This window comes from Channa argus, chromosome 12, assembly GCF_033026475.1.
Source record: "Channa argus isolate prfri chromosome 12, Channa argus male v1.0, whole genome shotgun sequence".
NCBI lineage: Eukaryota > Metazoa > Chordata > Actinopteri > Anabantiformes > Channidae > Channa > Channa argus.
In genome coordinates this window covers 20,624,569-20,638,448 of record NC_090208.1, presented here as the reverse complement: position 1 = coordinate 20,638,448, position 13,880 = coordinate 20,624,569, and the positions used below count along the sequence as shown (strand labels likewise).

General features: G+C 39.7%; 2 protein-coding genes across 2 annotated transcripts in view; one reads left to right on the top strand and one right to left on the bottom strand.

Annotated features, from left to right (window-relative positions):
* The window catches only part of LOC137138331 (leucine-rich repeat and fibronectin type-III domain-containing protein 4), a 39,182-nt gene extending 26,731 nt beyond the window's left edge, over positions 1-12,451 (bottom strand). Inside the window, exons 1-2 of the mRNA XM_067525431.1 lie at positions 11,748-12,451; positions 10,023-10,824 (exon numbers count right to left, since the gene is read on the bottom strand). The gene's annotated coding sequence lies outside the window, so the exon portion shown is untranslated. The remainder of the gene's footprint in view (positions 1-10,022; positions 10,825-11,747) is intronic.
* The window catches only part of pcxb (pyruvate carboxylase b), a 255,727-nt gene that overhangs the window by 167,768 nt on the left and 74,079 nt on the right, over positions 1-13,880 (top strand). The gene's annotated exons all lie outside the window — the stretch shown is intronic.

Genomic DNA, 13,880 nt, shown 5'->3' with positions numbered 1-13,880 from the left:
GTGCTGGTATCTGTGCTCCGCTCCACTCTGCCACCCTCAACCCAGCTTCCCTGCTTCCACAGCAACTCTGTACATTAAGATAAATTGTGTAGCATATTTCTTTACAAAAAAAAGCTTTTATTAAAAATAATCAGATAATCTAAACAACAATGTTCAATTGCCAATGTATTTTGCATTTTTTTATGCATTTTTGTTATTTTTGCTTGTAGCAACTTGGTTTAAAAAAATAACTCAAAGTGAGTATAATTTTTTGATGCTGATGAATATTGTCCAGGAAGCACAAGGTTGTAAATGGTGTGTGAGGGGGAAAAAAAAGCATTCCATCTTATGTCCATATGTTGGTTTTGGGTTTCTGTCAAAAGTTTTCAGCTTTTAATGAAGTGTGATAGTAGTAGCATGTAAGCATGGTCTTTATCAAATGCCTGCCTCTCACAAAGTAAACAAATCTGAAAATGTGAGACATTAAGCGCTTTGTGGTGTTCTTTTTTAGCCTGCCCAGTCATATGTCTGTGTTCGTGTGTAAAGGTAGGTGCCATTTAAGGATGAGGGGGGCGGCTGCTGTGGTGTTTGTAGTGAAAGAAGAGAATGGGAAATCAGAGAGAAGAACTGAAATGTATTTAAATTAAAGAATAAAATAAAGACTACTGTCTCCGCACAGCGGGCTCTACAGTAATGCAGTTCTTCTGAAATACTCAGATTTGCTAATTCCTCCCAAACCTCAGTGCTGCGAGAGAAAAACAATCCGTGTGTAGAGAGCAAGTGCTTGTGTATCTGAATGTGTATATGTGTCTGTATGCATGACCCTCTCTGACTAAATCCTGTTGGAATCCATCCTAGTTGGAAGATTTTGATAATTGTTTCTATTCCTGGAACATTGCACAGTCAGATTTTAAAAATGTTTTTGTTTCAGTTGATTATTACACCTCTGGATAACTTCCACCTCTGCATTGGTTTAGGAATTAAAAGGCTTATATAAAGAATTTGTTTTCACATTTCCACATTTTACTGCTCTTGCATGGAAAGTATAAAAAATTCAGCTTTTGTGATTTTCTTCAGCAGTCTGAGCATCGAACATTTTGCCCTTATGTCCAGAATATTGACTTTTGGAGACAAGCGTGTATCATTAGAGTGGAGTCAGTGGAGTGCTTTCAGCTACAGCACCTTATTCTAAGTAAGGAGTCCTTAAAAGTGTCTATAATCTTTAAATATGGCAACACTCCAAAGAAACCAAGCCACTCTGCTGTCTGGAGTATAAACATTAGAATATTGGTGGAGGCTTTGAAGTTGGGCTTTTTAAAGATTGCCACAATTCACATCTACAGTACCTCATATAGATAAGCAATACTAGTTTTTAATAAAGCTCATTAAAGGAAAAGTTTGAAAAGTCAGAAAGTTGGGAAACTAATGGTACCTGTTCTGTGTTTTTTTTTATCTTCTCTAGTGGTTCTACACAAACACTAGACTGAAGTACCTGATATTCTGAAAATGGTGTGGCAAAATTTAATCACTGGTCTTGTTCACCAATTAATGAATCTTTAAGACCTGGACAAGATCTCAAGCACTAAAACATAGGTACAGATAATTTTGCTTTGTTTCAACCTGTCATATTGCTAATTTTGTATTTGCCATCTTGGTATAAGAGATTCAAATTAAGACTTCATACACCAGTTTATGTATTTAAGAAACCAGTGTGAGCGTTTCACAGCTTTTAAATGAACAAAATTTTATCTTGACTATCTTGACCGTAACAATGGACATCAGCCTCATGTGAACACATCAGCGTACACTGATAACCATAGTGTTTAGTTTCCCCATATGTAGATCCCTATTTCATGCAGGCATAGACTTTATTTACCTGCCCTTTCTCAGAAGCAAGCATTTGCAATGATTATTGTAAGTCTTGCACATTTGGAATGCTAGAGGTTATTGCTAGTTGCCCCAGCTCCGTCATTCTTTTACTGAAATCTACAAGTACTAAGCATGCATGACCCATGTAGCCAAAATAGTCACATTCATAGTAATTATGCCATCTTTGGAATGAACCATAATTATCTTAACAGTAGACCTTTACCTCTTTGATTGGTTTCCCTTACTGTTATATTTATGAGAACAATGAACATGTTATAAAAAAAACTTATAGTATGAAATTTTCATGACAAGGCCTAAGACCCTGTGTAACTTTTAAGAAAATAATTTTTTAGAAGTGTGCCGATCCAATGACCAAACTGTTTTCAAAGTCTTGTTTTTTTCTTTGTTTTTTTTTTTGTAGCAGTGTTATGTCTTTGGCAGCCAGTCCTCCACTCCTTTCTGAGGCTTTGTAATTTTGTTTCCTCCCTTTGGAAAGCCAGACTGCACAGCTTGGGGATTAAATTTTCTGGGAGGTAAATTGAATTGGCAAACTATGGGGCTGACAGTGTTTTCTGGGCACTTCATTGGCAAAGTTCATGTCAGGGAGTGGTCATGATCTGTTACGAAGCTTTCGTTTGAATATTAAAGTTGTATTCAGTCAAATTAGCGTGAAGGTCATTGGTATAAAGAAGTATACCACCAAGGGTTTGTGTTATGTGCTGTGTGTTGTTTCACTTCACTGGGAAAGTTTTTTTTTTTTGTTTTCTTGTAATGCTTCAGTGTCAGTTTGACTGCAAAGTAGGATCTCAGCATTAACTGTTTTGAAAGTCATTTTGTAAACTGTGGCAGTTTCATTCTATTCATCTCTAACAGTCTTACAGATGGATAAGTGGAGCAGCGAAAATGATGGGAACAGCAGAGCAAATAAGAAATAAAAAGCTGAAATGCTGAAAACAGCCCTGGCAGGTCTGTTGCACTGCTATACTACAATGCTGTTTTACTTGGCGAGGAATCATTTTTCACTGGTGGATAGCTGTCATATTGGTGCCAGAGAGGCAGCTCAATACTGTTCTGTTTTGATGCTGCCTTACTCCGGATGGCAGTAGCACAGTGGCATCTGATTAGATTGCATGGAAGCATGGTTTAAGTTGAGGGCCAATAACAGCCTATAATTATTAGTTGGCAGTCTTTGTTTTTGTCATTTGCTCATCTTGAAGCAATTTCCATATTGTGTTGAATGCAAGGGGTAAAAAGATTTGGCATCTGCTTTATACACACAAACTTTCCTTTTAAAAATCTTAGCACAAATGCATGATGACAGTGTGACAGCGTTTTAACATTGTATCTTAGTTTTACACATTGTTTATCAGTTATTTGTAGAAGGAAAGTGGTGAGTTTGAGAGGCATAAAAAGGAAAGCTTGGTCAGTGAGCAGTTCCCAACTCTGTTAAAATCAAAGCAGCAGAGACCCACAGTATGCAATGCCTTCAATGCATTGTCTCATATAATACAACTTGGTACTGCAGTGTGTGTGTTTGTTTTTTTTGAAGAGGGGGCTGCTTTTAATATTTTTGGACAACAATGGAAGTCTGCACAAGCAAAAGAAGCTTGTTCAGGTCGAGGACTGACAGACACTGAATGTAGAGCCACTTCATTGTTGGTTTTAGCATTTGTGTGGGGATTGTTGAAAATTAGTGAAGTTATCCTTCGAGCTTTTAGCTAACTTTGTTAAAATAGTTAATGTTGACATTTTTCCATGCCTTAAGGGACTTCAGTCAGACTCTCATTTATGAGTCACACCTGTAGGTTTGCTGCTTTATCAGCATGTTTCAAACTGTGTCTGTTTGGAAAAGTATTGCAGCCTAAATGTTGTAATTAAATTTCTGTCCCATGAAATGTGATAACACCATATCCTGCTGTGTAAGCCCTATTCCAAGCAGTATGAAGCAATATATTTGAGTCTAGTCACTAGACGTTTTTATGCACTTTGGTGCTTTAGGATATCTGAGAAATGTTTGTCAAGGGGTAATTTTATGTGCTGGTGCTTGCAGTCAGTGATGGGTCACAGAGAGAAAGTCTTCAACCTAAACTACTTCAGTTTCTAATCCTGGTGCTCTTGAAAAATACACAAACCCACTTTCACACTCACACATTTGCAGACACTTTAATTTAGTTCTGCTTACAAGCACAAATTTGCCTTTGCATGACAAACACTGTCACAAGTGTTGCAAAATAACTGACCTGCCACTCACCCTGAACATAATGCGCTTGCAAATTTCCGTCAATCTCCTCCTCCTTTCATCTCCTCTGTGTGGCTCCTTCATGTTCTTCTGCGTATCTTTCTAGTTCAACCTTATTGTCCCCATGTACAACTAATTTGTTCCTCTTTTCATGTTTCTCACTCCTGTCCCCTCTCACTCCTGCATCTATTTGTTCCCCCTCAATTTAATCTTGTCCCTTTTCACACTTCCACATCAGCCTTTGCACAACCCCCATCCCCAATGCCAGTGTGTTGTCGAAGCTTGGGTGCAATTGTGTGTGTTTACATAGCTGGGGCTAATCAACAAAAATTGCAAATCAATCATAAACGCAGATCGACAAACACCACACAAACACGCCACTTGTGAGCTGTCAACAACTTCCGCCCAATCAGAAACCCTGTGGTGCCAAATACATAGGCCCTGATTGGCTGATACAACAGGATGCAGCTTGACGATAAGTGTGTGTGCATTTATGTATTTGTATCAAGTATGTGATGATTCAGCATGGTTCAAAGCTTTAACGGGAATCCTTGAGTAAGAGAAAAATCCCCCAATCAGCACAGTAGGTCAATGAGATGCCAACCAAGCCTCTGAATTATAGTGATGGATGTATTGATTAATGCTACACACACAAGCACACACTCTTACACAAACTACTCTGGCTTCACTCATGTAGACCTTTTTTGTGTCATCCCGTAACCTTTTTCATTGTATTTTCTGTCCTTATACCTTTTATTGCATCTCTTCTGAAGCAGGGACTTACAAAATGGGGATAGACAGGCAGGCTAGGTGTAACAGTTCATTCAAACAGACTTGTGTGGGAAATGAAAGATCAAAAACTACTTGAATGAGGCCCGTTACAAGACATGTTTGATCACAGAGGCTACTTCTGACCATAATGAATCACACACTACTATGTAACTCGCCACAAAGAGCTAATGTGAGACACTAATAATGGCAATACAACATTGCACTGCAATGAGTCTGCAGGGAAACTGGTTCCCCTTGAGTTTGTTGATTGTGGTGTCTCATATTCTAACGCTTAGCAGTGCTAATACAGGCAGGAACGCTCTGTGCTTCTGTCAGACTTAGACTGTGTGTGTTGCAGACTAAGTAGCACTCGGTTTACTTCTGACAGCCATCACCCACGCTATTTTCTGCACCATGATTCACTTGAGCATCTACAAACTACTGCTTGTGTTGAGGATAGTTGACAAACACCTGTGAGTTTGCAGGGTAGTGGTGATGGGTTGAATATATGTAGTTTTCAGAGAGGTGTTACTACTGTGCAAGGCCATATCTGTAAATATGGGTAAATATTTACATATAGGGTAACATATGGTACTAAAACACTTTAGATAGCATGTCGTTCCCCAAACCTCTATCACTTCCTAGCTTGATTCATCTCATCTTGGTTTTTACCTTCTTAAATGATTTGCAAATTATATTTTGTTAGGAATTTAAACAACCTCTTGATTTCTGGACATTTTCAATATATTCTGGCAATTTGGCTTAAATTTAAATGGATTGTAAAGAAAAAAACAATCCACCTGATCAGTACATAATGACATTAATCAGTATAGTTGCAACTTGCTTGTGTTAAAAGCCATCTATCTGGTTCTCTGCATGGTTCAAATACAGGTTGGACGTCTCACTTTGCCTGGACTTGTGGCTGTCGGTGAGAACTTTTTCTGATAGGATTGAACACATCAAAGTTGGGTGTGTTTGTGTGTAAATCCAGGCTGCCTTTTTCCTCTCAATCTCCACAGGGGTTTTTCACAAAGCAGGATTAGCAAGTTTAAAAAGTACTTTGTGAAATTTAGTTAGCAATTCTCAGCCTGAATAGCTGAATCATATTCCCAAAACTTAATGTTCCAATATAATTTCATAGATTCAAATCAGTAGTACCAAGAGAGGGGGATAATCTTTCACAGATATGTGGCGAACGCCCTAATCCTTGCAGGGGCTCATAGATCCTTAGTCATTATCAGTTCTAGGTATTACTTAAACCTGCATTTACATTGACCTTCATCTCTTTCTTCTCAGCCTTCTTTTCTTACCCTTGCTCATCCCTCCCTTCATCCCTCATTTTACAAGTGGCTCCTCTCAATTTTTCCTCCAACATTTCTCTCCCCAAAACGCCCTCTCCGTCTGTCCCCAGCGGTTGCTGTGGTTACAGTTTGTTCTGCTCATCAGGCGCCCACTGTGCCTAAGCAGTCTGTCAACAGTTTAATTACTCATCCACTCATCCCGCTATCTCACCTTACTTCTGTACTACACTTTTAATGTTGCTTCCACCTCTGACTGGGCAGCCTCTCTTCTCTCTTTTAAAAAAAAATATTATTATTTATTAATAATTTATTTTTATCCTTTCATTGTTTTCCACATATTTTACCGCTTCCTCTGTGTCCCATCATCCCCTAATTCCCATCACTCCTTGGTACTACTGTACATTGGGCTAACAATCTAATTACTCATTCTTCTAAAATGTAATCACATCAGTTTTATTCCGTTCATTCATCTGCTCCTTCAATTTCTGTCCAACCATTCCTCTCCCTCAGCCTGCCAGTGCTTTCTTATTCTAGTTTTTCTTTTCAGACATTGATATTCTTCTATTCCCCTGTCCCTGCTTCTTATCATATACCTCTCAAGTGTCATCACTTGTCTTTTAATTCTTCATTACTCAGTCTTCCTTCCTCCTCTGAGGGTTCCTCCCTTTCTTAAACAGTCTTGTAATTATTCAGCTTCATCACAGTATCACTCTGTACCTCTCTGTCCATCATCTACCACCTGTTTCTTGACTATTGACAGCAGCCTGATGTCTCATCCTTTTATTCTCCCTCCCATCTATAACATTCTGACCTTTCGCTTGTCTCCTTCCAACATTTGTCATCCATCCATCGATCCATCAAGTGCTCCATCTCTGACATCGGCCACGCTTCCTTGTTTCAGGGTTTCAAATCTTTCTCTTTTCTCCTTGATTGAAAGCTGGTTAAGTCTGAAAGGTGTGTGACATCCTACATCTTATTTTCATCCTTGATGTCTTTTTTTTGTGTCGACCCTTATCTGAGTCCATGTAATTATCATTAATCCTCAATGATACTGCACTTAGAAATAACGTAATTGCAGTTTTTTAACACTATCAGTAAAACTGAGCTCTTTTGTTTTAGATTTTATTCCTCAATTGACTGCACTCAACCCTCCCTGAAACAGCTATTGTTCAATCATAATTAAGCTAGTTAACTGGGCTTTTAGTCCTTTTAGTCCCTTAACTCAGTCTTCATGGGTCAGATGATACGTTTTACTTAGTTTAAAGGCTGATTTTCTTTTTATTCTTTTTTTTTTTCTTTTTAAAACCAGTTAGTTTGCTTCAGCAGTGGCTTTAGGTACTAACATTCTATTATATTTTGTGAAAACTCACTGTAGCACATGCTTTATTACCCTGGTGGGTGGCAGTTGGCCCTGGACACCACAATGGTTCTCAGTGATATCAGGCTTTAGGATAATGTTACAACATCTTAAAATCACAGAGTGCACTGGTAACTAAATGGTTATGGTTGACACAAGTTGTTACACCTGATTTATTTAATTATTTATTTATAAATACTGCTCTTCAATAAATCCATGTAGTCCATGTAGAGGCAGACTTAGACTTAATTCCACAGAAACCGCTGAGTTGATAGCCAAATAATTCCACAGAATACGGTTAGAAACCATGTACCTACAAACTCAACGTTCCACTACGACCTGCGTTTGCTCAAAAACTGCCCAAACAAAACATTGTTTCCTTGACAACTGGTTAGGCAAGCGTCAAAGGCAATTATGATATGTCATTGATGTTCTTGATAAGCTTATTAGTTGCCTTATCTTTCAAGACACAGTGACTATAGAAAAAAAGTAGAACAAATACATAGAGAACTCATTTGGCTCATACAGTCCATTCACGAGTCTACCATTTTTTCCTTTCTAACTCCATTCAGTTCCCAGTCTGTTCTTTTTGGCAAGTCGCCTACATTGAACAGTGGCAACCCATCTGTTCATCCCTTACTGTAGCCTCAGAATGACAGACATCCTTGTTGACGACAACAAGCCGCACAGAGCATTAACAAGATAATTGAGAAAATGTTCTTTTGTTTTGTCTTTTTTTCACTGTTTGAACCAGTTGACATTTACCTGCTCTGTAGTCATATGACTTACTAGCAGGAGAGCAGAGCCAATTATAGAATTAGGTTTTGGTTAATGGATATAAAACGGCCTCTTTGTTACACTTTAAAAAGCTTCAGTCATCATCTCCTCCGAATTAGTGCCTGCTCTGTTCAAAGCAAGTCAAAACTGCTGTAAACAATCACCACATCAAGTAATGAGCCCTGTCTGTTTTTCAAAGAGCTTATTGTTCTGAAAATAGTTTTATAAGTGATTAATTCATTATTTTTTTTGCAATATCTCTTGTTTCCAGAGTAATCACTGTTCCTGTAAGGTGGAATTCCACCTTTCCCTCAGGTTGTGCCTTATAATTGACATGTCTATTATATGAAAAAAGCTGACTCGTACACCACATTCCCCTTGTAGTTATATCCCTAATAGCTCATTAGTGTTGGTAGTGATCTTTAACAGACTTTTTGTGGGTCTAATTGTAGCCAATGGTGAAAACAGTTGAAAGCTCTATAATGATGGCCATCTGTCATTTCTAATTATGACTTTCTTTTTTATTCTAGCTGGAATGTGCAGCTTTGTAACGTTATCATGCCAAATTGTTCTAGACTTTATGAAATTTGTTTATCTCATTTATCATTTCATCAGTCATGCAGTCTTATTTTGGTCTATGCAATTACTTGCTCATCAGATCACTTGTCTCTTTTCCATTTCATCCTCTGTTCCTTTTCACCCCTCTTTTCTGTTATGTCATGGTTTCTTTTTCAATCAATTCTACTGTTTTCTTGAATTTTTTTCCCCATTTATCTTTCTTCCTCTTCAGTGAAGTCAATCAGTGCTCCTCACTCCTTTGACTTGCAGTCTTCTTGTCTGACCTCGCTTTGCCCCCAATAATTACTTTATTTTACCCATCTATCCTTTTTTCCTTACATCAACCTGCCTCACTCTTCCTCCTTCCTAACCCTTCCTCCTAAACTTCTCATCTTTAATGGTCTTCCGTGCTTTTTTTTTTTATCAGATTTTATCCTCCCATATATCCACTCAGTCTGATCTCCTATGTCAGTGTGTCAAATCTCTGTGTGTTTTTTTTAATGTGTTGGCACAAAGCTTATGTTACACAAAAAACTGATAAAGGAAGGTTAGGTTATGGGCTACAGCTGCCAGTATCCCACGTAGTCTCAGCCATACATCCACACACTCTTACCATGGTACACACAGACGCACTCATGACATTGCCAGGTGAGATTACATAAAGGCAAGATGATGAAAGCCAAGCTGCAAAGCACCTAGTGAGTAATCTGATACAGGACATCTGGCTGACACTCACACCGAAACACACACAGAAAGGTGGAGCAAGCAGGATTGTCGGCATGATAGGGGTATGTAGAGCAAAAAATTGTGGAGTTAAAGAGAGAAAAGGATTAAAATAGAGGATAAGAAAAGAAACCTACATCCTCTGCCATGTGGGAGATTTGAGCGTGCATGCGTGTGTGTGTGTTTTCCTTTCTGTGCGTACTCTGACATTTGCCTCTTATGTTTTTGTTGTTATGAATGCACATCTGTTCATTATGTGTGTGTGTGTGTGTGTGTGTGTGTGTGAGAGAACACTGAGTTCCCAGTCCACTGAGTGGTGGTGTTTACTGCATTGATGTGCTCAATGATTCAGCACAAGAGACCTAACCATGCAAATATGGATTTACCTCTTGTGGTAAGTATATGGCAGGTGTGTGTGTGTGTCAAACAGAAACTGCATAGACATTACCTTTTTTGTCTGTGCAGCTTTATAATCCGAATCAACTCCACATGATATCAAGGTGTGTGTATATGTGTGTGGGAGAGAGTGTATGTGGATGTTTAGCACAGATCTCGCCCCAGGTGTTTCTCCTTGTTTTGGGCTGGGGTTTGTGATGTCCGTGCTGAAACCTGTCCTACTCCCCTCCACGCACACAGGCCCCCTCACACATCAAAAGGTGGTGGATGTAGATCAGTGTCATAAAACCAGAGGGTTGCAGAAATTCCAAGTCTACAATATCCTTTTAGGGTTCTATAGATGAAGAAAACCTGGAAAATCCAGAATTACTTGCTCAGTTCCAGCCCAATGTTGCGAAAAGGAGACCTCGGATCAAAAAATCCAGGAGTCCACTTTGTTTGAAATCCTGTTCATAGCCTTTCCACATGACGGTATTCAACTTCTCTCATATCTCGTGCAGTTTCAGTTATGGGAGAATCCTGGAGTCAGCGATCATCACCTCCCTTCTCCTTCGCCTCTTCTCTTGCTCCAACTCTCCTTTTTTTCCTCACCCTTGCTCATGCAGCCCAGTCTCCTTGCTTCTTATTTATTCATCTCTCTCTTTTGCTTTCTATCCTATTGCTGCAAGTTTTCTCACATTGTGTCATTTTCCCTCTCCCTCTGCTCACTTCCCAAAGTAATTTCCAGTTGTGTCACCGTACTTCTCTTCACTCAGTCTTTTTGTTGTCCTACATCAAATTAGTCATTCATTGATGACCTTGGAGAAAGGTGCTGAAACGGAGACTTGACAATTAGCTGGAGAGACAGAGAAAACCTGCACAGAGAGAGAGAGAAGAGAATGAATTGTGCACTGTACTTGTGTTCCCTTAATGCCTTCTCACATAAACCATTGGTCCATTATCATTTTATTTTTGGTCCACCCCTCTTCCCTTGAGGCACTTTCACCCATTTCTCTTTCCACAACTTCTGCTGTCAGTTCTACCCCCTCTTCTGTGTCTCCCGCCTCCCTCCTTCTCACTCACCTGTCTGTCATATAGAATCAATAGTTCTTAGACCCTCTTAACACCTCTCAGCAGGCTGCAATGGCTTGTTGTTGTTCCCATACACGCACTCGGGAGCCCACATGCACGCGCACAGCCATGCCACGCATTCGCACATGTTGCCACACCAGCACCACCACCACCACCATTATCACCGTCGCTACTACCACACACATCGACTAAGTACTTGTGCAGCGATACTCTCCTGCACACACAGTCTCCGCGTCTCTCTTGCTTTCTCCTTCAGTCACACAGATACGCAACTCGATGAAACAACTCGGCTACTGATCAGTGCCGCAAATGTTAAACAGTTTACCCCCCACATCACTGCCATTCCCTTGCATATGAGTTAAACTCCAGAAGCCACCACCTTTAAGAAGACAATCTCATTATCTTGGTCTAAAGCTGTGCACTCACACCCTATTTGTGAGTGTGTTCATCTGTACATTAGTGCTGCAGCTACATATATGCAGCATCTTTGCCAGATTCTTCCTAACATATCCGTGTTTGTTTTTTTTGTTTTGTTTTTTTTTTATTTCTTTTGGTCTTAATCTGTCTATCTTCTCCTCCAGTATTCACTTTGCACCTTTGATCCCTTTTTAAGTTTAAAGCCTTCATCTTGTTCTGTCATCCCTATCTAACATTTGTATTCCCTCTTTTATTCCCCTCTGCTAGATAAAAATGTGAAATGACTAACCTTATTTTCCGGATCATTCCACCGCGACTCCTATAGCCGTCACATCTCTCTGTCTCCGTCTCTCTCTCTCTCTCTCTCGCTCAGCTTCGTGGAAAAACACCCATCTCCCTATCTCTCTCTCTCTATCCTGCTCTCTCTCTTTATCTCTCTCTCTCTCTCTCTCTCTCTCTCCCCCCCGTTGGTCAACCCCTCACTCGTCTCGACAGCTGCAGCGCTCTATCTGCCTCCTCTTTCGCTCTTCTGTCAGGCTGTAGGCTGATTGAATTTTAAGTCATGTTAATCCTACAGAACAGGTACTGAATCAAGAAGGGGACATGGCAAAAAAGAAGGGAGAGAGAGAAAATAACAGAATGCAGGGAGTAAGCCAGCTTGTATTTTTAGAAATGTCCACTCTGCTTCAGGGAGGTTGTTTCCAGTTCTTCTTTTTCTTTAAACTTGTCCTGCCTCTACTCAGTCACTTCTCCTCTTCATCTGTTACCTGCATCTTTATAGTGTTGGTTCTTAGCTTTCTTTGTCCATATCTTGCACAAAAGTGTCTGATTTCCAAAGAGCACCAGAGGAGAGAACTGCGATCTGTCTCCGGCGGCGTCATGCCTCAGACTGAGAGAGAGAGAGAATGCATGCACAGGGGAGGCATGAAGATGAGGAGTAGGAGAAATGGTGGGGGTTGGAAAGACGAGGGATGTAGGAGAGTAAGGGGAGAGAAAGAAAGCTGGAATGGTGTATGGGAAGGGGAGATTAGAAGAGATAAAGAGTTGGAGGGAGGATAAAAGAAAATGGGAGAACTAAATAGGGGAGGAGGAATAATGGTCAGGGAGGGCAGTAATGGAAAGTACTGCACTGCATTGTTGCATAGAGATACGTTGTCAGAGCATTTTATGGTATGCAAATTTATTCCTTTTACTTCACTTACATAAATGTGACATTTACAGTTTGGGGTACTTGTTAGAATAAGATTTTCTTTGAAAAATTACATAAAATATTGACAGTTATCCACTTACTATCTAGCATAAAGCATTTAAAGTACATTAGTGTAGAATAGAAATGAAGTACATCATCTCAAAATTACAGTTAAAAAGCAGCTTCACGGAATGAGGCTCGCAGTGTTGAATAATATTCTCACAGCCTCTAAGTGTGTACTTTTATACCTGTTTGTGCATGCATCATCTTAGCAGTGAGTAGGGGACATCCTGCATATTCACTGCTTGAATGCTTAATCTTTTAACAATTAAAAGTATATTTGTTTCTCCTGCACACTAATTGATGATCTGTTATTCTAAAAGCCTTTTTTTTTAACAGTAGCTTTTACTACTTCAGTGAAGGAACAGGAGGTGACAAAGGTCGCCTGGTATGACATGGGAAAGCTTTAGTGCCTTGAGCAGTTCTGGATCAGACCAGGATGAGAGGTTAGGAGCAAAGCAGAATGATTATGGAGCGAGCACGAGTGGCAATATGTAAGGAAAGAGAGGTAGAGACGAGATAGGAGGCCAAAGATTTCTAGGGGCGTAAGGGAGATAAGTGAGGAAGAGAGGGGTTAGCAAGAGATAGAAAGGAGTGGATGGAGTGATTGCATGGTGATAGGAACAAGTGTAGCTGATACGACTTCAAACGGTGGTCGAGCACTTGATTTCCCCTCTGTGCCCATAGCTGTTGGAAATAGCCATTTAAGAGAAACCATCTGTGGGTGGAAGACTGTGCAGGCAGAATGTAGAACTTCAGAGATATTAGATGTAGGAATTAAGTCCTTTCTGAAATTCAACTTTTGTCATATATTTGTATGGTCAGTCAGACACTGCAGATGAGAAACCCAAAAGAGGGGAATTAACGATGTTGAACAGGAGGGTACAACAGAGATTTGGTTTTGCTATGGATGATTTGGCTTTTTCATGTATCTCACTTTTCACTGAGAAGTCAATTTTTGTTCTTCATTGACTTCTCCATCTTCTAAATATTTCTCAATCTGTCTCACCTCCCTCTTCAATTCTCCTTTCCAAGCATTTACCTGCCATCCTACTTTCTCCCACTTTACTGTCATTTTTTTTTCCACCTGCTGTGGGCCAGTGTATTTTTACCCTACCAATCCAAACCTTCCTCAAAGCAAGGTCCACCAAGGACTAATTTGGTACATAATTT